Genomic DNA, 24,450 nt, shown 5'->3' with positions numbered 1-24,450 from the left:
CTAATCTTTTATACACACATTACAGGCTTACTGAGAATGAATTGGCGGTCCCCACTAGAATGATTTAACCAATTAACTTATTCATTAACTGCCATGGTATCTTATATATGCTGGACAAAAGATTTAGAATAATCCTTATTATGGATTGGACAAAAGGAATATTTGAAATCCTTCTCTCTCATTCCTATCCAGCCTGTCTCATGGAATTCCCACAGGGACTAATGCCCAGAAAGGGGGAAAGTGGCATTAGTGTCTTTAAAAGGAGATTGAGTTCTAGGCATGCCCTTAGTCACAGGCAGAGCAGAATTCTCATCAAGTGTGTGTGTGTGTGTGTGTGTGTGTGTGTGTGTGTGTGTTTACTAATTTTCCCAGACTTTCACATTCATTACCTTTTCCATAATGCATTCTCAGAGTTTGTTAAAACTTTATTATGCTGTTATGTTTTTCTATATATTACAGCTATTTTAGAAATTAACCTGTCATCATAGTTTCAACCTATGAAACTACGTAATGAAAATTTTAGTAATAATTTCTACTATTGAGTCTGTGGCAAAACTAGAATCTTCATATAAAATAAATCATTCTAACCCTTTTGAAAAACATTTTGAGAAAGCTTATATCCTGAGCTTCCTAGATGGTGCAGTGATAAAGAATCCACCTACCAGTGCAGGAGACATAGGTTTGATCCCTGGGGTGGAAAGACCCTCTGGAATAGGAAATGGCAACCTGCTCCGGTATTCTTGCTTGGAGAATTTCATGAACGGAGGAACCTGGCAGGCTACAGTCTGTGGGGGTCGCAAAATGTTGGATGCAACTGAGAAAATGAGCATGCACATATTCTGGATTCAATGATGCCGTTTTTGAATTCTTACCTTAAGGATATGATCTAAGATGAATATATATATATGTATATATATATACATACACACATACACCTAAAGGAACACACACCTAAGGGAACTGTAGATGGTGACTGCAGCCATGGAATCAAAAGACAATCGCTTCTTGGCAGGAAAGTGATGATAAACCTAGACAGGGTATTGAAGAGCAGAGATATTATTCTGCCAACAAAGGTCTGTATAGTCAAGGCTATGGTCTTCCCAGTGGTCACGTACAGTTGAGAGAGCTGGACCATAGTTCAGTTGAGTCGCTCAGTCGTGTCTGACTCTCTGCGACCCCATGAATTGCAGCACGCCAGGCCTCTCTGTCCATCACCAACTCCCGGAGTCTACCCAAACCCATGTCCATCGAGTCGGTTATGCCATCCAACCATCTCATCCTCTGTCGTCCCCTTCTCCTTCTGCCTCCAATCCTACCCAGCATCAGGGTCTTTTCCAATGAGTCAACCCTTTGCATGAGGTGGCCAAAGTATTGGAGTTTCAGCTGGACCATAAAGAAGGCAGAAAGCCAAAGAATTGATGCCTTTGAACTGTGATGCTAGAGAAGACTTCTGAAAGTCCCTTGGACAGCAAGGAGCTCAAACCAGTCAAGGGAGATGAACCCTGAATATTCACTGGAAGGACTGATGCTGAAGCTGAAGCTCCAGTAGTTTGGTCATCTTTTGCAAACAGATGACTCATTGGAAAAGTCCCTAGTGCTGGGAAAGATTGAGGGCAGAAGGAGAAGAGGATGTCAGAGGGTGAGATAGCTGGACAGCATCACCAATGCAATGAACATGAACTTGGGCAAACTCCAAGAGGTAGTGAGGGACAGGGAGGCCTGATGTGCTGCAGTCTATGGAGTTGCAGAGAGTCGGACACGACTGGGAGACTGAACAACAACAAAAAGGAAATATTGCTCAGTCAACTATAGTAGAGAAAAGTTGGAAACAAAGTGAACTAAATCTCTGGCAGTAAGGGAATGGGATTTCCAATAATTGTGTTCACACAGTGGGCTGTCTTTGAAAGGATGGTTTTAAATAATAGGAGATGTATGTAGATTATTTATTGCTATAGATTCAGTTTCTGCATTGGTGTGTGGGTATATGTAAATATATGTATAAAGATTTATGTGATTTGTGACTTTGTCACATAAGGATGCAGATGCCCTCCCCACAGCTACCCCAATCCCTTCAAAAGCACATGGGGCATTTTTCTGCTGATGTCAATTAACTATGTATTAATTAACCCCCTTGGATTGCCCTCTACCCTGAATATCATGGAGTACTTTCTTTCCTCTGTTGGGTATACATGGAATTGAAAGTAATCGCTAGTCATCAGACCCTTAAGCTTGGAAATAAATATCATGGCCTTTAACATAATGGCTTCATGGAGATTACTTTGACCTCTATGGTGCATTGGGCCTTTATATAAAACAATTACTTAAGGAATCAGTCATCTCACCATATTTTGCACTTTATATTAACAAATTGGTTTTTACCTTTTTAGATGATAATTTGTAATGTTGGAGAAAATACAGGAATTTGGTAATCTCACATGCTCTCGCTACCTCCTTCTTCTTTCCTTCACTGTGTCTCACTGCTGGTTTCCTCCTCACCTCCCCTCTGAAGGGAGAGACCACCCACCCACCTGTTCATCTGTCTCTTCACACCTCCATTCATCCATCCATCCATCCAATGGATAGTTTACTGCTGCTGCTGCTGCTGCTAAGTCGCTTCAGTCGTGTCCAACTCTGTGCGACCCCATAGACGGCAGCCCATCAGGCTCCGCCGTCCCTGGGATTCTCCAGGCAAGAACACTGGAGTGGGTTGCCATTTCCTTCTCCAGTGCATGAAAGGGAAAAGTGAAAGTGAAGTCGCTCAGTCGTGTCCGACTCTTAGCGACCCCATGGACTGTAGCCTACCAGGCTCCTCTGTCCATGGGACTCTCCAGGCAAGAGTACTGGAGTGGGGTGCCATTGCCTTCTCTGGATAGTTTACTGAGGGTCTACTATATATCCGATACTGTTCTAATCACTCCAGATATAACAATGAATAATAAAAACATCTTTTTATGTATGTATATGTATACAGACAGATACATATATACATATGTGTGCTTAGTCGCTCAGTCATGTCCAACTCTCTGGGGCTCCATGGACTGTAGCCCACCATGCTCTTCTGTCCATGGAATTTTCCAGGCAAATATACTGGAGTAGGTTGCCGTTTCCTACTTGAAGGGATCCTCCCAACCCAGGAATTGAACCCAGGTCTCCTGCATTTCCTGAATTGGCAGGCGGATTCTTTACCACTAGTGTCACTTGGGAAGCTCCACATATGTGTGTGTGTGTGTGTGTGTGTGTGTGTATAAATGTCTTTTGTTATACATGTATTTTTTTTTCAATTAAAAAAATCTGCACTAATAAACAAAACATACAAAAACTTCCTGTCCTAAAGCATTTAGTCATCTCTCCCTCAGGGTTTTGAAGATGCCTTCATTAATGTACTTTATTGGCTTCATGGCTGATTTCTCTCCAGGCTGTGGAAGAGGGCCCTTGCACAAGTCAGCTGGTATCTGTCCCACCCAGGCTCATACTATTATAATACTGTAAGTGAGTTTGACAAAAGGAAGGAGAGTGTGTGGAACCTGACATTTATTGAGAACCTACAGCTTGCTAAGCCCCATAACTTCAGAAGCCTGTGTGTCCTGCGAAATAAGCTTTTTGTTCCCATTTTACAGCAGAGGAAACGGAGGTTTAGGGAAGGCAATGACTCATCCATGTTCTCAAAGCTGGTGGATGCAGACCAGGATTCACACCTGTTCTGCCTGATTCTGTTACAGTCCTCTCTGCTTCACCAGCTCAGTGGACATGAATCTGAGCAAACTCCAGGAGATGGTGAAGGACAGGGAAGCCTGGTGTGCTGCAGGCTATGGGGTCGCAAAGAGTTGGACACGACTTAGCAACTGAATAACTTCTTCCATCATTGGCTTGGAGGAAAATATCAGTTCTGATTTCACACATAGTGAAGTTTGCAGCATGAGATGGGGCAGTGGAGGAACTGTCCCCATCTCCCACCACCCTAGCCCCCTGCCCTGGCTGCTTTTATTAGGCACCCGGAGAAGAGAGAGGCCTGGTTCTACCAGAAGGTCAGGGGCCTTTGTGTTTCTTATAGAACAGCACTATTCTCAACCCCTCAATATATAATTTTAACCTCCCCTTTTTGTGGATTCTCTTATTACATTTTTTTCTGCAAAAGAAAATGGTCCTGCCATCCAAATCCCATCATATGGGTCCTGACTTTATTACAAACCCTGGGATGTCCATCTATTAAGTATTGGATTGACCTTTTGAGATCGAGATTGGAAAAAATAAAAATAAAATTGCCACTCAAAACATATTTCATCAGCTGGCATAATGACACAAAAGTCATTCTGTCTAGACCACTTTTGGTGACCCTTATAAAAGTCCAGGAAGTTCATCTCCACGAGGGGTTGAGAGCAGATCAGGAGCTCTGCTGATAGGGCTCTCAAAGGACCCATTCCCGTTTCCAAATCCATCTTCTAGCCCAGACATCTTGAGCTCTTAACCAGTTAATGGCAACTGTCATGCATTCACACCCACCTCTCATCCCTGAACAAACTTTCTAAATGCTGTTTAGGAACCATTTGCCCCACCCACCAGGGCAAAAATGTTGCTCTGAGCTTGGGAGGTAAAATGTCCTTTTTTTAATTTTTCCAGAATTACTGGGTTGGGGGCTGTGGTTGATCACTTATGCTGTATATATATTCCCTGGAGGTTTCTTACCTTTGGTAATAATAACCAGCATCGTTTTAACAGCAGCTCCTATTTCTTTTGTATCTTTTCTCAGGGAACACAACAGAATTAGGGACCACAGTTCCCTAGCTTTTCTCAAAGCCCATCGCAGCGAGGGGTGCTGCTAGGACAGCAGGGGTGAAAAGGTTTAGGCTTTTGGGAAGGGCAGACCCTTCATGCAAATTTCCTCCCTGAGGAACAGTAGGTGAGAAAACCCCTGGGAACCAGGGCAGGGGATATGAGTGAGTCTTAGGAGAACTTCGAACCAACTGTGAACCCTGTGTTTAACTGTTTGTTATGTTCTTGTCTGCAATGAGGCTTCTCCTGTGCTGGTGAGGGTGATAATTTCTGTATGTTAGAGCCCTAGAACTGAGCCCACAATGCTTTCTGCCATGTGACCAAAATCAAGACTGGCTCTTCTCTGGCCCATTTCTTGAAAGTATCCAATAAAATTGTGCCATGAAAGCACCTTGCAACTATAAAGTGATCCTGTGTGTGTGTGTGTGTGTTTGTGTGTGTGTTTGTTGGTCGTTCAGTCATGTCTGATTTATTGCAACCCCATGGACTTTAGCCCACCAGGCTCCTCTGTCCATGGAATTCTCCAGGCAAGAATATTGGAGTGGGTTAGTTAGTTCAGTTGCTCAGCCATGTCCAATTCTGCAATCCCATGGACTGCAGTACATTGGGCCTCCCTGTCCATCACCAACTCCCAGAGCTTTCTCAAACTCATGTCCATTGAGTCAGTGATGCCATCCAACCATCTCATCCTCTGTCGTCCCCTTCTCCTCCCACCTTCCATCATTCCCAGCACCAGGGTCTTTTCAAATGAGTCAGTTCTTCGCATCAGGTGGCCAGAGTATTGGAGTTGCAGCTTCAGCATCAGTCCTTCCAATGAATATTCAGGACTGATTTCTTCTAGGATGGACTGGCTGGATCTCCTTGCAGTCCAAGGGACCCTCAAGAGTCTTCTCCAACACCACAGTTCAAAAGCATCAATTCTTTGGTGCTCAGCTTTCTTTATAGTCCCAACTCTCACATCCATACATGACTACTGGAAAAACCAAAGCTTTGATTAGACGGACCCTCTGGAGTGGGTAGCCATTCCCTTCTCCAAAGTATCTTCCTAACCCAGGGATCAAACCTGAGTTTCCCACATTGTAGGCAGATTGTTTACCATCTGAGCCATCAGGAATGCCCCAAAGTAATCACGCAACATGATTATCATTAACATTCTTGTACTTGATGCCAACAAGCTAGCCTTGTTTAATTGATCAGCAAGTCAAGCAGTGTTAGTAGAAATGTCATTGGAGGAGGGGTCCTGGGACTGAGCTTTCACTTCTGCCTCTGGTGCTCAGTTGCTGGCTGATCCTGGGAAAGTCATTTATCTTTCCTGTGTTGGTAAAATGGAGCCACTTCTAACTAGATCAGAGTGAGATGGGAGTAATTTGCACACTCTTTCTTTTCTGATCATTTTAATCTCATACTTTTAATTTACCTCTTACCTGCCACTTCCCCTTTGGTAACCATATGTTTGTTTTCTATGTCTTTGAATCTGTTTCTGCTTGTAAATAAGTTCACTTGTATTATTTTTTAGATTTATATATATGTGATATAAGATAATGTTTTGTCTGACTTCACTTAGTACAATAATTTCTAGGTCCATCCTTGTTGCTTAAATGACATTATATCATTCTTTTTTTATGGCTGAGTAATAGTCAATTGCATACATACCACATCTTTTTTATGCATTCATCTGTTGTTGAACACTTAGGTTGTTTCTGTGTCTTGGCTATTGTAAATAATTCTGTTACACACATAGAACTCTGCTCAATGTTATGTGCCAGCCTGGATGGGACAGGGGGTTGGGGGAGATTGGATACATGTACATATGGCTGAATCCCTTCACTGTTCACCTGAAACTATCACAACATTGTTAAGCAGCTATAGCCCAGTACAAAATGTTTTTGGTGTTAAAAAGATAAAAATAAAATTAAAAAAATAATGCTGCTATAAACAGTGGGGTGCTGAGTCTTTTCCAATAGAGATTTTCGTATTTTCCAGATATGTGCCCAAGAGTGGGATTGCTGGATCATATAGTAACTCTGTTTTTAGTTTCTTAAGGAACCTCCATACTGTTTTCCATACTGCACCAATTAACATTCCCAGCAACAGTATGGGAAGATTTCCTTGTCTCTCCACCGTCTCTTGCATTTATTATTTATAGACATTTTAATGATGGCCACTTTGACCAGTGTGAAGTGGTACTTCATTGTAGTTTTGACTTTCATTTCTCTAATAATTAGTGATGTTGAATAGCTTTCCATGTGTCTGTTGGCCATCTGGATGTCTTCTTTGAAGAACTGTCTATTTAGATCTTCTGCCCACATTTTTAGATTGGGTTGTTTGTTTTTTGATATTGAGTTGTATGAGCTATTTGTACATCTTGGAAATTAAGCCCTTGTCTGTTACATTGTTTGCATATTTTTTTTCTCCCAGTCTGTTGGTTGTCTTTTCATTTTGTTTATGGTTTCCTTTGCTAGGTAAAAGCTTATAAGTCTAATTAAGTCCCATTTGTTTATTTTTGCTTTTGTTTATTTTGCCTTGGGAGACTGACCTAAGAAAGCGTTGCTATGATTTATGTCGTATAATATTTTGCGTATGTTCTCTTTTAGGAGTTTTATGACATTATGTCTTATATTTAAGTCTTTAAGCTATTTTGAGTTTATTTTTGTCTATGGTGTGAGGGAGTGTCTGACTTCATTAATTTATACAGCTGTCCAGCTTCCCCAATACTGCATGCTGGAAAGGCTGTCTTCTCCTTTGTATATTCTCATTTTCTTTGTCAAAGATTAATTAACCCAAAGGCTGTTGGTGTGTGGGTTTATTTAGGGGCTCTATTGTGTTCCATTGATCTATGTCTGTTTTGGTGCCAGTACTATGTTATTTTGATTATGGTAGCTTTGTAGTGTTGTCTAAAGTCTGGAAGGTTATGCCTTCAGCTTTGTTCTTTTTCCTCAGAATTGCTTTGACAATTCCGGGTCTTTTGTGGTTCTGTATAAACTTTAGGAATTATATGAACTAGTTCTGTGAAAAATATCATAGGTTATTTGATAGTGGGAAAACTTTCATCTTTTTGCCATTTAATATTATGTTGGCTGTGGATTTGTCATAAATGGCTTTTATTTATTATGTTGAGATATATTTCATCAAGGGGATTCCCTGGTGGCTCAGAGGTAAAGAATTCACCTGTCGATGCAGGAGACATGAGTTCAATCCCTGGGTCAGGAGGATCCTCTGAAGAAGAAAATGGAAACCCATGCCAGTATTCTTGCCTGGGATATCCCCTGGACAGAGGGGCTTGGTGGGCTACAGTCCATGGGGTGGCTATACTTGATAAAGACTTCAGACGGAACATCAAAAAAAAAAAAAAAAGGGAAGAGATGGAGAAATTGGGAAACATAAGCAACATGAAATGGGAGCACTGAATATGAAATAGAAAATGTGAAACAAATTAGTTAAAAGTAAAAGATCATCACAGAATCTAGTTGTTTTTAAACATGGGTGCTCATTAGAAACACATCTGGAGCTTTGGAGAGAAAAAGAATTATCTGGGCATTTTTTTTTTTTCAAAAAATTCCAATATAATTCTGATATGCATCTGGATTTTTAAAAGTGATTAAAGGTTTTACCAAAGGCCTAGAAGAATTAAAGAGCAAACAAACAGAGATGAATAATACACTAAAAGAAGTCAATAACAGAATAATGAGGCAGCAAAACAGAGAAATGACCTGGAGGACAGAATGGTGGAAATCACTGCCGCAGAACAGAATATAGATAAAAGAATGAAAAAAAAATGAAGACAGCCTAAGTCACCTTGGGACAACATTAAATGCACCAACATTCACATTATAGGGGTCACAGAAAGAGAAGAGAGGAGATAGGACTCGAGAAAATATTTGAAGAGATAATAGCTGAAAACTTCTCTAATATGGGAAAGGAAATAGTCAGCAAAGTCCAAGAAGTACAGATAGTCCCAGGCAGGATAAACCCAAGGAGGAATACACTGAGACACATAGTAATCAAATGAACAAAAATTAAAGACAAAGGTGAAATATTAAAAGCAACAAGGGAGAAACAACAAATAATATACAAGGGGGCTCCCACTAGATTATCAGCTGATTTCTCAGCAGAAATTCTATAAACCAGAAGGGGATGGCACAATATATTTAAATTGATGAAAGAGAAGAAACTATAAGTGAGAATACTCTACCTGGCAAGACTCTCATTGAGTTTTGTTGGAGAAATCAAAAGCTTTCCAGACAAGCAGCACCACCAAACCAGCTTTACAACAAATGCTAAAGGAACTTCTCTAGGCCGGAAACACAAGAGAAGGAAAAGACCTACAGAGAATAAACCCAAAACAATTAGGAAAATGGTAATAGGATCATACATATCAATAATTACCTTAAATGTAAATGGATTAAATTAAATGCACCAACCAAAAGACATAAACTGGCTGGGTGGATGAAAACATGTGCATGTATGCACTTGGACTTACCACATCACTATACTTAACCCCCTAAATTGTATGTAATTATTTTATATTGTTAGATTAATCATGTTTCCATTATGGCTTGCAACTGTAATTATCATTTATTTTTTTGTCTGGCAATGATTGTGAAAACTGATAAACATCTTTTATTATTGTGATTATGTAACTATTATTCACTTAATACCGTTGTATATTGACTGGTCAACAGAAAATAATAGAATTCTACATCACCAAAACTACCATTTAATGCATGTTGAATTTTATCAAATGCTTTTAATGCATCAATTGATATGATCATGTGGTTTTTGTTTTTCTTTCATTGATGACCACATTGATTTGCATTTATTGAACCATCCATATGACCCTGGAATGAGTCCAACTTGATTGTGGTGTATGATCCTTTTTATGTGTTATCAGATTAGGTTTGCTAATATTTTGTTGAGGAGTTTTTGCATTTACATTAATGAAAGATATTGGCCTATAATTTTCTTTTTTGGTAGTGTCTTTGCTAGTTTTAGTATCACGGTGATTGTGGCTGCATAGAATGACTCTGGGAGCATTTCCTCCTCTTCAGTCTTTTGGAAGAGTTTGAGAAGAATCAGTATAAGTTTTTTGTATGTTTGGTAGAATTCCCCAGTGAAGTCATCTGGTCCTAGAGTTTTGTTTGCAGGGAGTTATTGTTTTTACAGATAGTATTTTACTTCTAGTGATTGGTCTGTTCAGGTTATCTGTTTCTTCTTGATGCGGATTTGGCAGGCTCTATGTTTCTAGAAGGGCTTCCCCATGGCTCAGAGGTAAAATATCTGCCTGCAGTGCAGGAGCTGCAGGAGACACAGGTTTGATCCCTGGGTCAGGAAGATCCCCTGGAGGAGGAAATGGCAACCCACTCCAGTATTCTTGCCTGGAAAATCCCACGGACAGAGGAGCCTGGTGGGCTACAGTCCATAGGGTCACAAAGAGTCAGACACAACTAAAATGACTTAGCATAGCACAACATACAGCACATGTTTCTAGAAACTTGTCCATTTCTTGTATGTTGTCCATTTTGTTGGTATATAACTGTCCATAGCATTTTCTTATGATTTTTTTTTTTGTATTTCTGTACTATTGGTTCTTACTTCTCCTTTTTCACTTCTTATTTTGTTTATTTGGGTCCTCTATCTTTTATTCTTGGTGAGCCTATCCAGAGGTTTATGGATTTTGTTTGTCCTTTCAAAGAACCAGCTCTTGGTTTTATTGATTTTTTTCTATTTTTAATCTCCATTTATTTCCTCTCTGATCTTTATTATTTCCTTCCTTCTGTGGACATTAGGTTGTGTTTGTTCTTCTTTTTCTAATTCTTTTAGGTGGTAGGTTAGAATTTTTATTTGGGATTTTTTTCTTTTTGTTTTTTGAGGAAGACCTATACTGATACAAACTTTTCTCTTAGGACTGTTTTTGCTGCACCTCATAAATTTTATATGATTGTGTTTTCTGCACACTCTTGAGGTGAAGGAGAAAAATATCGTGAGAGGCATGTTTACAATTCCTTGCAAGACTTGCTGTTAAGTCAATTAATGGTTGGGATTCCAGTTGCACACCCTTCTTCAGGTCAATGTGCCCTGCCCTTACTGTTTTTAATTTAGTCCTAACTTGTATAATAGTACCCACCCCCAATTCTCCTTTGACTTCTTTCTCCCTATTTTAGTTTTTGCCTTAGCAATCATCACTCCCAGACATTGTTATCTATTCATTGCTCTCCGTGGTCTATCCTGCCCCATTAGAATGTAAGTTTCTTGAGGACAAGGGTGAGGTCTCATTTGTTCATTGCTATCCCCCACTGCCCAGAACTGCTTCGGCTAGCATACAGTAGGAGATCAGTACTCATTTGTGATATGAAAGAATGCCTACATTGTTGTTCTGCCTTCACTAAGAAGCCCTGTTTTGAGAAAAAAAATGATCCCCTAGGAAACAAGGCAGAATCTGGCCTCGACAGGCTTAATCTGCATAATGTACTGGCCTCGTGAATTACGAACACGTGTCATGCTGGCTGGGCTACATGATTCTGGGAAAGTGGCTTCTTACTCTCAGCCTTATTCCTGGATGAACTTCGCTGAAGTGCAGAGTTGGTCACAAAGTCTGAATAAGTCTGTGAGTTCACTGCTCTAAGGTCCTGTTTCTTCATCCAGAGGGTAGAGGTGAGACTACCAACTTCGTGTCGTCTTTGTATCGCTGAGATCAATGACTGGCCTAGAAGGGGACAGTCATATGGCGATTAGTGTGGGTTCTAGATCCTACTGAGAGGAGTATTTGCTAGGGATGGAAATGGGGAGGAAACCATGGGGACACTGGGCGCCTTAGAGGGGACAGAAGGGAAACCACCATTTAATGAGTACCTGCTGTAGACCAAATGTCACCCAGGGGTCACATGCTTCATATGCATCCAGTTAAAATCTCACAATTACTCAAAGAAGGTTGGGGTCAGTACCACATCTCACAAGGAGGAAACCAAGGCTTAGAGACGCTTCTGTAGCTTGACTGAGTCTCGCAGCTGCTATGTGAAAGAGAGGGTTTGGCACTAGGTCAGTCTGATTTCCAGGCTTCTCACATTCCCCTGCGACCCAGGTGATGTTTTGGAACCTCTCATGGGGGCTGTTGGCAGGCCATGCCGCTATCTCAGTATAAGTCTCTGCCTCTGCTGGATGAGAAGGACAAAGCAACAGCCACAATCAGCAAGGCAAGTCAGGGATATTGCTGTTTTTAGACTTCAGGTGCTGACTGTTGAGTTCATTGTTCTCTTCCTATTATGAAACATCATCCTTGGGCCTTGCTAGGTCGACTTTTTTGAGCTAATAATTCCCTTTTATATCCATCTCCCACTTTTATTGCCCCCCTCATATTTTTGAAGTCGAGCCTTTTGTTTATGTGTGGCATTTTAAAGCACATATTGTTTTGTGTTCAGATATTTTTAATTTACACAGATGACATTGTCCTGTAGACCTCTTTCTGTTTCCTACTTTTTTCTTGTTGCACTTCATTTTTAAGATCCATCCATGTTGCTGTGTGTACATATTAGCCCATTATTTCTTTTTTTTTAAATTTTTTATTTATGCAGCTGCATCAGGTCTTAGTTGTGGCATGCAAGATCTTTGTCGTGTCTCGAGTTGAATCTTGCAGCTCATGGGCATGAGCGCCAGCTCAGTAGTTGAGGTGCGTGGGCTTAGTTGCTCTGGGGCAGGTGGGATCTTAGTTCCCTGACCAGGAATAGAACCTGTGTCCCCTGCATTGGCAGGCATATTCTTAACCACTGGACCACTAGAGAAGTCCCTAGCCCATTATTTCCAACTGCTGCAAATAGTCCTTTTGTGCACACTTGATGTTCTACACATGCATTCCCCCAGAGAGGCACACCAGGATGGTTTCCTGCTCTCTGCTATTATTAACAACGCTATGGTGGACATCCTCCTACACACCCCCAATATACCTGTGTGAGAATTGCTTACTTATTCTAGGCTACTTGGGGTAGAGAGCACATGTGTATGTAACTTAGCTAAGTAGTTCCAGATGGCTCTCTTCCAAGGCTGTCCCCCTGTGCAGTCACCCTGACATGATGCTTCCTGTTTCCTATACTTCCTCATAGCCTCTGACACTTGGGATAGGATTTTGTATTTGTGCCAATCTTATGGGTGCAGGCATAACGTAAAAAAAAAAAAGAAACTTTGTTTTTATTTGACTATAAATAAGTCTGAGTATCTACAACATGTTGGCCTTTTGCATTTCTCTTCATTGAATTACTTCTCCATATCCTTTGTACATTTGTCAGTTATGGTTCCTGACATTTTCTTGTTCACTTTTATAAGGAGTTCCTGGTGTATTCTAAATATTAATCTCTTGTCACTTTTTTGAGGGGGAAGGGGAGCTGTGCTGTCCGGCATGTGATCCCTCAACCAGGGATTGAACCCATACACCCTACATTGGGAGGGCAGAGTCTTAACCACTGGATCACCAGGGACGTCTCCCTTGTCACTTTTAGACAAGCATCTTCTCCCAAACTAAACTGTCTATTAATTTTGTTAAGCAAAAACTTTAATTCTGGGGTTATCAAGTTCATCTTTTTTTGTATTTTTCATCTAAGAATTCGGGCACGGGGGCAGTGGTTTGAGAAATTTGTACCCATCAGCTGGTCACAAAGACATTCTTCAGTATTTTCTTCTAATAGCCCACAGGGGCAGAGGGGGCATCAATCAGTCTTGTGTTCCTATTAGCAGAAGGCTCAGGCTTATGAATCCCTTGCTGACCTGGAGGGTAGAGAGTTTTGTTTTCTTTCCTTCAAAGGACCCTACAAGCCAGTGGGAAAGCAGTTAGAGAGGGCTTTAACTAAATTTTTTGTTTTTTAATTGTTCTGAAGTTCAGGGATGCTCATCCCTCACATCACATAGGCAATAGTTACTGAGCAGAGGTGTCCCTACGGCCCTCTGCTGCCCTGACATCTTCAGGTGAGGAAGCCCGGGAACCCCATCCCCAGTGACGTCTGATAACTCCCAGTGTCTGGCATAGAGGTGTCTGTGATTCAAAGTCAGAGGAAAAGAGGGAGCTATGCTATTATGCTATTGTGATAGTGGTGTGGCGGCCCTGGCCTCCACCTTAGTGGGCCCACGTGGACAGAAAGACCTCAGTGGGGTGTGAGTGGGAGCCTGGCTCCAGGGATCAAGGCGCCTCTGACATTTGCTGGACTTCACTTCTGGGGCCCCTTCTTTGTACACATCAGTTCTACATGAAAACAAATCCTGGAAAATCAAATCGGGATGGGTGAGTTTGAATGTCACCCTGTCTGACCTCCTTCCTTTACTGACGGGGAAACAGACCCAGAGTGAGGGAGCTTATGAAACATCACACAGCTTGTGAATTGGAGACCCAGGGCTGGAACCCAGGCTTTTTAACACCAGGCCAAAGCTCTGACTGCTCCGCTTGGAAAGATCGCATCATTTGGAGACAGAGAGTCCTGGGTTTGAACCTCATTGTTCATTTCATAATTACATAAGTATATGTATTTGCCCCTGTGGCCAGTGCTTTAAAGAGATATGCTCAGGGCTGTGAGATTTTGGAGGAATCTGACCTTGTCTCAGATCTTCAGAGAAGGTTCTAGAAGGAAATGGGCTGAAGTCTACAGATGAATCCAGCTTAACCTACTAGAGAGGGGAGAGCTTGGATGGATGGATGACTGTGAGCCTGGGTTTAAGAGGCTGGTTGTTTCCCCACTGTGAACTCTCTCTCTTGGCCCAGGGAGGCCTGCTGGTAAATTGCTAAATGTGGCAGTCCTTTGAGTGTTTAACGTAAAGCTGGGCAGCTATTCTCTTGAAGTACTTACTTCTGTCCCTATACACTTCTTTGAACCCTATCACTAATCCCTGGGAAGGGAAAATGCAAAAGCAAAAAAAAAAAAGTAAAATGCAATTGTTAATCTTGCTGAAATGTTACGCTCCTCTCTGAACCTTGGAAGATGAGAAATTTACATGCTGATTTCATCCACTACTTCACTCAGGGGGTGACAGGCTGCAATTGAAGAGGCTTCGGCTAGTTAATTGCTACAAACCTTGCCCAGGTTCTTAAGCCTCTCTTGGAAATCTTGGAGACCAGTTGGTAATGTTGGCATTCTTTCCAGTGATTTCTGGCACTGCCAGCAAGGATGGGGACAGTTCCCACTCAAAAAAAGATTTCACTCTGGGCTAGGACGTGGTCTGTTCATTTGTTGTTAGGGAAGCTGAGACTGTTAAGGGAAAAAAAGATGAGAAAGGGATTCTGCAAAGAAACAAAAGCAGGCAAGAGTGGCCATTACAGATGCCACAGTCCCTCTGACGAAGCTCTCTTGTTACTGGAATCAGAGAAGGAAGAAGGGGGAAAAGACTAACATTTATTTGGCACTTGCTGTGTACTAGGTAACTGTCCTTGACTCCTCACACTCTGTGGGAGGTGTTGTCATTCTCATTTAGCAGATGGAGAAATTAAGCTAATTAATGTGCCCAATACAGTGACAGCAATGATGATGATAGCAGTTCATCTTCATATGCTAGACACTGTTCTAAGCTCTTGCCATGTGTAACTCCTTTAATCCTCATAAAAAACCCTGTAGGGCAGGAGCTGGTATGATCTACATTTTTTCAGATGAGGAAAGTAAAGCATGAAAAGGTTGAGAGTCTTGCCCTTAAACAGTCAATGGCAGTAGTGTTGGTATTTAGTCGCTCAGTCATGTCTGACTCTTTGTGACCCTATGGGCTGTAGCTGGCCAGGCTCTTCTGTCCATGAAGTTTTCCAGGCAGGAATACTGGAGTGGGTTGCCGTTTCCTCCTCCTCGGGATCTTCTGGACCCAGGGATCGAATCTGGGTCTCCTGCAGCTCCTGCATTGCACTCTAGAGTTTACTTTTTTTTTTGACTGGAATTTAGCCTGTTGCTCTTATTGAGCTTGAGTAACCTTAAAGGAAAATTCATATTTATGGCCAGAGTCAGGATAAGTATGTTTGGCCAAGTGAATGGGTCTTATCTAGTGATTATCAGTAGTAGCCCAGACAGAACTGTAATAATTCCTTTCTTCTAAAATAAACTTTCTAAGAGCCATCCAGTCAAAGCCTTGGAGAGGAGAAACCCATCAAAGTAAACTAGAGGTACTGGATGCAGGTAATTGACCACAACCCAACAATTTGATTGATTTCTGAAATTTGCATAATATCATACCCATGAGAGAAAAACCCTTGATTCATGTGTAAGAGTCCAAGAAACCAAGAAAGAAATGTTATGAACAATCATATGAGTCAGGCCTAGCATCTTGGATCAGCTGTCTACTTCTGATGTCTTCTTCTCTTCTCTTTCTGGCGTTGGTGTTTTCTTATTATCAGAGCATTGCTTTAAGGTGAGTTTGAGGTCAGCAGTTCTCTCTGTAGACCAGTCTGGTGCAAGAGCCCCCAATTCGCCCACACTCCCTGAGGAGGCAGATGGGCACGGGGGGCCGCTGCTGGTACCAAAGCTCCCGTTCCTCATGGAGCTCAGGCAAAGGAGGGAAATCCTCTCTGGGTCACTTGGTGGTCACCATCACTGTCGACTAAGAAACATGTGCAGCTTGAGAGCTGCAAGTTAAGTTTTATTTGGGGCAAAATGAGGACTGCAGCCTGGGAGACAGCACCTCAGTTAGTAAATGGCAGAATTGGGATTAAGACAGGGAGAGTGGCTCCAGTTTGTATGTTTAACCACTAGGGTAGAGGTTGGAAAGCAAGTCTGATACACTCAAAAAATCCTTGCCCTTTCAACCATGCCTTGTCACCCTGCTCCTTGATGAGGATGCTACTATCATAAATGATATCACAGGTGACCATTTAATGAGTGCTGAACGTGAATGGGCACAGAGCCTGTTGCTTCCCATCGCTGTGTATTTCATTCTTACTATCTATAGCTAAGTGAAGTCTGAAACTCAAAGAGGCCACATGTTCTGCCCAAGGTCACACCGCTAATGGTGGCTCTGGGCCACTTTCTAAACACGAGGGGTTCACTTGCTGGCTCATTGCATTACCTTCAGGGAATCATTCTGGAAGCTTGATCTGTAGGATGAGCGGTGTTTCAGCAAACTGTGAGTGTCTGCTCTTGGCTCCGGGTGAGGCTGAGTGCTAGGGGAACAAGAGATGGGACCTCTGTGGTAGTCCTGCCCTGGAGGAGCCCCTGGGCTTGGAAGAGGGAGGAGCTCTGGCCTTGGTGCCACTTCGTTCTTCCCCCTACAGACACTGGACAGGCAGGACTTTGCCTCTCTAAACACCATACTGGCTCTCTTTTGACTCAAGAAACAGCAGCCTCCACCTGCTTTAGTTGGATCTAGTTACAGCAAGAGGCTATTTTATTATTGCTATTAATCTGACATAGAGAAGGTTTGAAACTCTTGATTCTGAGGAATAAAAGACCCCCCAAAAAGAAAAATCAGTAATCATCCAAATTGTGGATATTTGAAGGCTTCAAGGAAGAGGTTGGGCTTTTTTTCTTTTTTTGGCCAAAGCCATTTGCATGTCACATTTGTTCTATCTCCTTTTTCTTTTCTTCCAATAATTTGGATCAAAATGATCATAAAGTTGCTCAATTTTAGGCGATTTCAGCAGGCCATTGACACATTGGATTAGCAAAAATAAGTTATTTCCAAAGCCCCGATTCATATCGCCAAGAAAATTATAAGCAAATAAATAATTGTATGCATTTTTTTTCACAAGTAGCTATTTACATAATGATGGCAATTCTTCCATTGTACCTAATCAATAACAGATGTGCATCAGAGAAGGTGTGATGTACATTAACTCCTGGCAGGAGGAAGGGATGTTTAAAGGAAGTATTTTCTTAGACTCTCCTGGAAAGCGGGAAAGGGTGGGAGGCAGGCAGGGAGAGAGAAAGAACAAAAATAATCTTGCACCATACTGTGCAGACGTCCTCTTTCTGGCTGACTCACGGGAAGTAGCTGCTTGTAAAGGAACCCTCCAATGAGAGCATCGGGCTTCTAGCAGACATGCATATATTAAGGTCAGGAGGAAAGAAAGGAAGAAAACCACATTTATTGAGCAAGAGTTCCTTTGCAGATGTTCACATAGATTTGCTCATTTTATCTTCCCAATTTTGCCAGGCTGGCTAGAACCCAATCCCATTGTTGTACAAATAAGGAAATGAAGACACGAGGTCCAAGGAAAGGCTTGTCTCAGGTGATCCAACTTATCCATGTCAGGGTCGGGATGTGAACAGAGGGTTGAAAATCCCAAAGTGTTGTTTCTGCCTTTGGTAGTCCTTTTTCCGCCTGAGCTATGTAAATGATACTTACTTTATTATTATTCTCTGATCTGAGGGAGAAGAACTATGGATAAATCTCAGATGAGAGTTGTGAATGGGTGACTATAGTCACTGAGTGATCTATGGGCCTGTGCCTTCTGACGGAGCTGTGGAATGAATGATAGAACCTTTCTGTAGAGACTTGCATCATTCATTCATTCATCAACTGTCTACCTTAATGTTATTTCCCTGCATTTAGATGTATTTCAACTGCTGGCTACTCTTCCAGGGCCTGGAGATTCCAGGGGGAATAGAACATGTCTCCTGTCCTCAAGGAACTTTATAGGGAAGACAGGGAGCTTGACTGCCGGGGCATGATACAGTGTAGTAGTGATGGTGGGATTAACATCTAACGTCAGAATCAGAAGGGAAAATCGCCTGTGGGTTGGTCGATGGGCACATGAAAGGATACCCAATGTCGCTAATTTTTAGAGAAATGCAAATCAAAGCTATAGTGAGGTACCACCTCACACCAAAGTCTGTAAACAATAAATGCAGGAGAGACTGTAGAGAAAAGGGAACCCTCCTACCCTGTTGGTGGAAATGGAAATTGGTGCAGCCAATATGGAGGTTCCTTAAAAAACTGAAAATAGAGTTATCAAATGATCCACCAGTACCACTCCTGTATGTGGCATGTGTCTGGAAAAAACTCTAATTGAAAAAGATGCGTGCACCTAAACGTTCATTGTTGTTGTTGCTGTTCAGTCGCTTAGTATGTCCCATGACTTTGCAACCCCATGGACTGCAGCACGCCAGGCTCCCCAGTCCTTCAGTATCTCCCGGAGTTTGCTCAAGCTCATGTCCCTTGAGTCGGTGATGCCATCCAACCATCTTATCTTCTGTTGTCCCCTTCTCTTCCCGACTTCAATCTTTCCTGGCCTCAGGGTCTTTTCCAGTGAGTCGGCTCTTCACATCAGGTGGCCAGATTATTGGAGCTTCAGCATCAGTCCTTCCAATGAATATTCAGGGTTGATTTCTTTTAGGATGGACTGGTTTGATCTGCCTGCTGTTCAAGGGACTCCTAAGAGTCTTTTCCAGCACTACAGTTTGAACGTATCAATTCTTCAGCATTGAGCCTTCTTTATGGTCCCAACTTTCACACCCTACATGACTACTGGAAAAAGCATAGCTTTGACTGTGTGGATCTTTGTCAGCAAAGATGTCTCTGCTTTTTAATATACTGTCTAGGTTTGTCATAGCTTTTCTTCTAAGGAGTAAGTGTCTTAATTTCATGGCTGCAGTCACTGTCTGCAGTGATGGTGAAGCCCAAGAAAATAAAGTCTGTCACTGTTTGCATTCAAGAAAGAGACTCAAATAGTCTAAAAAAACCTACAGTCCATGAAGACCACCATACACACGTCCTAGATTGAAGGTAGGCTTTGAGTGATATGACTGGAATGTAAATTCACTGCTGTCTCAAGCTTCTCAGGGTGTGATCATCTCTCTGCTTCAAAGGCAATCTAAGGGGTTTTCAAGGGTAATGTAACCTGCAGGCAATTTTCAGTGTTTGTAGAAGCACTGCTTACAGGATCTAAGACATGGAAGCAATCTAAGTGGTCATCAACAGATGAATTTATATATGTGTATATATACTTACATGTCAGTACACACACACACACACACACACACACACACACACACACACACACGCGGAATATTACTCAGCCATAAAAAAGAATGAAATAATGAATGCCATTTGAAATAGCATGAATGAACCTAGAGATTATCATGTTACACAAGGTAAGTCAAAGATAAACATATCATATAATATCACTTATATGTGGAATCTAAAAAAATGATACAAATGAGCTTATTTATATGATAGAAATAGACTCACAGATATAGAAAACAAACTTATGGTTATCAAAGGGGATATGGGGGAATAATTTAGGATTTGGGGATTACCACATACACACTACTATATGTAAAATAGATAAACAAGGACCTACTGTATAGCACAGGGACCATACTCTATATCTTATAATAACTTATAATGAAAAAGAGTCTGAAAAAAGCATATATATGTGTACATATTTATAGCTGAATCATTTTGCTGTACACCTGAAACTAACACAACATTGTAAATTAACTTCAATAAAAAAATTGCCTGTAGGTTACATTTCTCTTGAAAACCCCTTAGATTGCCTTTGAAGCAGAGAGATGATCACACCCTGAGAAGCTTGAGAGAGCAGTGAATTTACATTCCAGTCATATCCCTCCAAGTCCCCCCTCAATCCAGAGCATGTATATGGTGGGCTTCATTGGCTGGTAGTTTTCTTAGACTATTCGAGTCTCTCTTTCTCTCTTTCTACCAGCCCCTACAAACTGTACAGTAGAAGTTGCAAAAGAAATAGGCTCGTATGAGGCACCTTCCCCATGCAGGGTAAACTTAGCCTGCAAATGCCATAGTAAACTTACTGCCAGGGTCTGACCAGCGCGGACCCTTATCTGGAAGGTGACATTAAGAGGGCAGTTCCTAGGAAGGGTCTTGGAGAATGACCGGAAAGCTCTGTACCGCCAGGAATGCTGCTCCAAGTCATCAGGAACAATCCTGCCATACTCTCAGAGCCAGGGGTGTGCAGTGGTAGGGCTGCATCCCCCTTATGGACATGCGATCTGTCCTCTCCCTTCCGCATCCTCAACCTGGACATGGGAGGTGCTTAGAAATATTTGTGACACTTCTGTGTCTCTGTCTACCTTTCATCATACACAGCTGATAGACAAACACAGACTCACCTCCTTTTCTTCATCCTCAGTGCCATCACCCTGCTCCCACACCCTCTTCTTCCGTTGTGTTCCTGTTCCTAACTGGTCTTCTCACCACCATCCTTGTCCACTTGAGCCAGTGGTGCACGAAGGTCAATATTTAGCAACTAGTTCTCTGAGGCAGGGAGAACCTGGATTTGAAGTGTTTTCCGATTGCTATGGTGTAAATATTCCCACTGTGGCCGAAATCCTGCTACCAACACCGTGACTGGGCACGCAGTTGGGATGCACTCATGACTCTCTCTGTGTTATGCAAGCTCACTCCAGTGCACCGCTGCCTCCAGCTCACTGCTGCCTCCAGCCCACCATCCACTGCCCTGCCGTGGTCACCTTTCACAGTGGACTCCATGCTTAGAGCCCATCAGTGGCTTTCTACTGACCTAGAAATAGAGTCCCAAGTCCTTAACGTGCTTGTCAGCCTTGTAGAACCCAGGGCTTCCCAAGTAGCGCTAGTGGTAAAGAATCTGCCTGCCATTGTAGGAGACATAAGAGACACAGGTTTGATCCCTGAGTCGGGAAGATCCACTGGAGAAGGAAATGGCAACCCACTCCAGTATTCTTGCTGGAAGAATCCCATGGACAGAGGAGCCTGGTGCGCTACAGTCCATGGGGGTCACAGAGAGTTGGACATGATTGAGCATCTGAGTTACATGAGACCCAACCCTGCAGCGTCACCAGCCTTATCCACACTACAGGCCTCCCTGCCCTGACCGCTGCTGGGAATCCTCAAGTTCACCCAACATGCTTTGCTTCTTCAGTGTCACTTCCCCCATAGATCTTCCCAAATTCTCCTGAGATCTGGCAGAGCTGCCCTTGTTCTGCTTTCTTAACTTCTACTATGTCTCTCTGCGCTTGTCACTAACTCAGTCATCGGTTGTTAATATTTGTCTCTACACTGGCATATAAACTCCAGGCAGCAGTAGCTGTGTTGTCACGTTCATCAGCGTGTCCTCAGGCCCTGGCACAGAGCTTGGCAAAATGGGGTTCTGGAGCAGATTATAGAATTTAGAGAGCGTGGTTGGAAGGCAACAGAGGTCAGCCTCATATGGGTATTTGACTTTTGCCTCTGACAGGGTATATTTTGTTAACTACTCAGAATATATTTCATTAGGAAGCCACCTGAGGTTGGCTTTTGAACCGTCCTTAGGGAAGAAGTAAGACAGTCACAACTTTCACTCATGCCTTCTGAACAAAATCCTTAGGATGAAGGTCTTGAAGTACATTTGGTCCGTTATTACACATCCAAGTAACTAATCAATATAACAGTTTTTAACTGCTTTCTGAGATATGATTGGCATACAATAAGCTGTAGGTAATTAATATATACAACCTGATGTGTCTGGAGATTAAGTATAGACTTGTGAAAACATCATGATTATCGATGCCAGCAGCTTATCCATCACCTCTGGAAGTTTCCTCCCATCTGGCAGGATTTAAACACCCAGGGTCTTGTTTGCTTTCAAATCTCATGACTTCAAAACCTTCCCAATAAAAAGAACCTGGAATCATTCATAATATAATTGCTACTGAGAGCTCTGAGGCTGGCTGATTCATAAAGAGGCAGTGGTGGACCCAAGAAGGGGGGAGGGCCAACGGGCTGGCTTTCTACTTCATCACAGACCGTGTTACACCTCATTCTGATCTTTGGGAAGAGAGTTCACTCAACAGAAAGGCCTTTGAGGGTATTTGGGGGGCAGATGTGATGCTTAACATTCCAGCCTAAAGCCTCTTGACGCTGCAGTTTTCTGTGCCAGGAGTTGAAAAACAATTTGTTAGTCGTACTTTGCTTAATCTTTGTAATTACATATATTTTCTGGAAGGTCTGAGTGGCAATCCCATATTTATCCCGCAATCAAAGCCGTTGTGGATTATCAGCTAAATACCTCATTAGGAAGATTCTGAAGCATGTCTCCCAAAGGTTTTTGTTTTCCTTTAAAAAAAAAAAAAAGACTTAATTTTAAAGAAAAAGCAATTTATCTATTGTACAGTCTCCAGCTGAGTGATTTTAAGGATTCCTATTATATCCACTTGAGAAGAGAGATTTATAAAGTGGTAAAATATAAAGAGGCTGATTTTTAAAGTAGATAACGGACAATTATATTGTTGGGCCACTGACCTGAGACTCAGACTGGCCTGGGATTCAACCTTCCCTCTGAAATTGACAGCTGTGCGACTTTGGGCCTCTGTGTGATCTGAATCTCAGTTTCTTTGTCTGAAAAATGGATTCTGATGCCTTGAGCTGTTGTTGCTGGCTTAAATGTGATAGTGCAGTGCCTGGCAAGAGACAGGTGCTTAATAAATGCTCATTACTTTTGTTGTGACTATTAACCTGGTCATATTATAATTCGTTGCCCACCAGTAAATTTCCCTCATTCACATTTTTTATGACACCTTTTTCATACCTGTGAGGATTTCAGTTAGATGCATATGAATCTTGACATCACTCTGGATGCAGATAACCAGAAAAAGACATTTCAGACTTGGGCAGGGAAGAGAAGACTGATGAGGCAGCAAATGGAGAGGGATGCAGAGAGGATCTCTCCCTACACCTCCAAGGTCTTGTCAACCATGTGGGACAGGTAGAGAAGCTGGACGTAAGGAAGCTGACCAGGTTCTGACATGCCCAGTCACGTACATGTGGTCCATGGTTCAAGGACCACGTCTGTCCCATTCACTGCTTTATCCTCAGTGTCCAGCAGGTGCAGCGTCTGACCTGGGTAGATGTGGATCACGTGTGTTTGGTGAGTAGAGTTTCCAGGGCCAAAGTTAAGATTATATAGCTTTCTGCTTCATGGAAAGTGTTTGAAAAACACTTCTTGGATAAGTCATGCAGGTAAAGTAAGGGTCTCTGAAAGCATTTTTCGATCTCAATCAGTGAAATTATCTTTCATCTCTGGGAACACAATGGGATTTAGAAGGTAGGAGCCAATGGCTCCAGGTGAAAACTTCAGATTTGTTAACATGAAGGACCAGATCTGGAAAAAAAAAAAAAAAAACTATTCCTTTGACTTACGTACTATGTGCAACTAAGCAAATGAAGTCCTAAGCATTGATCCCATCATCTCACCTAATCCTCACACCTGCTTTGGGAGATCAGGATTTGAGCCCCCTTTTTTCAGATGAAGAAATGTGAAATTCCGGGTTAATTCAGAGACAACTGAGTTTCAGAGACAAACACTCCCCAGGCCACACAACTAGGAAGTGTCAGAGCCCCACGTCAAACTCAGTTCTGTCAAGTTCCAAAATCCAAATTCCAAAATTCACAGTTATGACATCAGAAGTTGCCATTTGCCAAATGTGTTACATTTGCTGAATCCACATTTTTTACCTTCAGGGTGGGGAAGGAAAGCTTCATATCAGAATGAGTCCTAAACTCAGATATTTGGAAGGATCAGGCTGGTGGGGCAATAGGGCTGTGGTGGTGGAGAGTCCATGGTGGCCCTTCGAAAGGGGGCATCTGCCATTTAAATACACCTCAGTGTGGCCAAAAGGGAATGCAGAGGTTTGGTCACCGCACCTTTTACTCTTCCAAGAGAAAATGGAAACCCAGATCTTTATGTGAAATGTTAGAATTTTAATTTATTGTCAATTAAATTTAAAGGAAAAAAGTACAGGC

The 24,450-nt window shown here is 42.1% G+C and overlaps 1 protein-coding gene and 1 long non-coding RNA gene across 2 annotated transcripts in view; one reads left to right on the top strand and one right to left on the bottom strand.

Annotated features, from left to right (window-relative positions):
- TENM4 (teneurin transmembrane protein 4) overlaps positions 1 to 24,450 on the top strand; it is an 848,025-nt gene that overhangs the window by 67,597 nt on the left and 755,978 nt on the right. The gene's annotated exons all lie outside the window — the stretch shown is intronic.
- LOC145522780 (uncharacterized) lies at positions 408 to 24,059 on the bottom strand. Its single transcript, XR_014066164.1, has 4 exons — positions 23,902 to 24,059; positions 23,237 to 23,809; positions 20,805 to 22,764; positions 408 to 785 (listed from the first exon to the last, which is right to left on the bottom strand). It is a non-coding gene; the product is annotated as an uncharacterized LOC145522780 (long non-coding RNA).

Source organism: Giraffa tippelskirchi, chromosome 10 (assembly GCF_054371585.1).
Source record: "Giraffa tippelskirchi isolate mGirTip1 chromosome 10, T2T-mGirTip1v1.2.pri, whole genome shotgun sequence".
Classification (NCBI taxonomy): Eukaryota; Metazoa; Chordata; class Mammalia; order Artiodactyla; family Giraffidae; genus Giraffa; species Giraffa tippelskirchi.
Note: the sequence above shows the minus strand (reverse complement) of the source record. Positions and strands in the feature narration are given on the sequence as shown.